The following is a 2,237-nucleotide window of genomic DNA, read 5'->3' on the forward strand; positions in this document are numbered from 1 at the left end:
ACTATCATATATTGCTGGAAAGCCCAGGATGTCTACTTTCCAACGCCGTTGAGAGCGCGCCAATTGGGCTTCTGTAGCTCCAGAAAATCCACTTTGAGTGCAGGGAGGTCAGAATCCAACAGCATCTGCAGTCCTTTTTAGTCTCTGAATCAGATTTTTGCTCAGGTCCCTCAATTTCAGCCAGAAAATACCTGAAATCACAGAAAAACACACAAACTCATAGTAAAGTCCAGAAAAGTGAATTTTAACTAAAAACTAATAAAAATATACTAAAAACTAACTAGATCATACTAAAAACATACTAAAAATAATGCCAAAAAGCATACAAATTATCCGCTCATCACGTCCCAATAAGCGCTTCTTTAATGTCAATAGCTTGACAGTGAGCTCTTTTCAGAGCTTCACAGATGCTCAGAGCATGATTGTGGCCTCCCAACACCAAACTTAGAGTTTGAGTGTGGGGGCTCTGTTTGACTTTGTACTGAGAGAAGCTTTTCATGCTTCTTCCCCATGTTTACAGACGAAGATCCTTGTGCCTTAAACACAAGGTAATCCTCATTCACCTGAAGGACTAGCTCTCCTCTGTCTACATCAATCACAACCTTTGCTGTGGCTAGGAAGGGTCTTCTAAGGATGATGGATTCATCCTCATCCTTTCTAGTGTCTAGGATTATGAAGTTAGCAAGGATGTAAAGGGCTTCAACCTATACCAAGACATCCTCTACAAGGCCATAAGTCTGTTTCTTTGATTTGTCTGCCATCTCCAGTGAGATTCTCGCAGCTTGTACCTTAAAGATCCCTAGCTTCTCCATTATAGAGAGTGGCATGAGGTTTACACTTGACCCCAGATCACACAGAGCCTTCTCAAAGGTCATGGTGCCAATGGTGCAAGGTATTAAGAACCTTCTGGGATCCGATTTCTTTTGTGGTATCTTCAGCTGAGCTAAGGCATTTAGTTTATTAATGAGCAATGGAGGTTCATCCTCCCAAGTCTCATTACCAAATAATTTGGCATTCAGCTTCATGATTGCTCTTAGATACTGAGCAATTTGCTCCTTAGTAGTAACTTCATCTTTTTCATAAGAAGAATATTCTTCAGAGCTCATAAATGGTAATAGGAAGTTCAGTGGAATCTCTACGGTCTCTAGAAGAGACTTAGATTCCTTTATTTCCTCATGAGGGAACTCCCTATTGGTCAGTGGACGTCCCATGAGTTCTTCCTCACTAGGAATCACTGCCTTTCCCTCCTCTACAGGTTCAGCCATGTTGAACGTGTAGATGGCCTTGCACTCTCTTTTTGGATTCTCTTCTGTATTGCTTGGGAGAGTGCTAGGAGGAGTTTCAGTAACTCTTTTACTCAGCTGACCCACTTGTGCTTCCAAATTTTTGATGGAGGACCGTGCCTCAGTCATGAAACTGATAGTGGCCTTAGATAGATCAGAGACTATGTTTGCTAAACCAGAGATGCTCTGCTCATAATTCTCTGTCTGTTGCTGAGAAGATGATGGAAAAGGTTTGCTATTGCCAAACCTATTTCTCCAACCATTATTGCTATTGAAGCCTTGTTGAGGCTTCTGTTGATCCTTCCATGAGAAATTCGGGTGATTCTTCCATGAAGGATTATAGGTGTTTCCATAGGCTTCTCCCATGTAATTCACCTCTTCTATTGCAGGATTCTCAGGGTCATAAGCTTCACCATCAGAGGAGGCGTCTTTAGCTTGCACTCTAGTCAGACTCTGAGAAATCATATTGACTTGTTGAGTCAATATTTTATTCTGAGCCAATATGGCATTCAGAGTATCAATCTCAATAACTCCTTTTTTTTAGTCTTCCCATTATTCACAGGATTTTTTTTGGTCTAATGACATCTTGGATAACTCAGACAAACCATCATAAAATATACATATGATGCTCTATTCTGGAAACACGTCAGAAGGACACCTTTTGGTAAATTGCTTGTATCTTTCCCAAGCTTCATAGATGGCTTCACCTTCCTTTTGTCTGAAGGTTTGGACATTCCCTCTGAGCTTACTCATCTTTTGAGGTGGAAAGAATTCAGTCAATAAAGCATTGACCAGCTTGTCCCAAGAGTTCAGGCTTTCTCTAGGTTGTGAGTCCAACCATGTTCTAGTTCTGTCTCTTACAGCAAAAGGGAAAAGCATAAGTCTGTAGACCTTAGGATCAACCCCATTGATCTTAACAATATCACAGATCTGCAAGAATTCAGATAAGAACTG

At 40.9% G+C, this 2,237-nt stretch overlaps 1 non-coding gene across 1 annotated transcript; it reads left to right on the plus strand.

Moving 5' to 3' along the window:
• Nucleotides 1–1,926: 1,926 nt before the first annotated feature.
• On the plus strand, nt 1,927–2,030 carry LOC127747065 (small nucleolar RNA R71). The gene has a single exon (XR_008008869.1). It is a non-coding gene; the product is annotated as a small nucleolar RNA R71 (small nucleolar RNA).
• The last annotated feature ends 207 nt before the right edge of the window (nt 2,031–2,237 follow it).

The sequence above is a fragment of the Arachis duranensis genome, chromosome 4 (assembly GCF_000817695.3).
Source record: "Arachis duranensis cultivar V14167 chromosome 4, aradu.V14167.gnm2.J7QH, whole genome shotgun sequence".
NCBI classification, from domain to species: Eukaryota; Viridiplantae; Streptophyta; class Magnoliopsida; order Fabales; family Fabaceae; genus Arachis; species Arachis duranensis.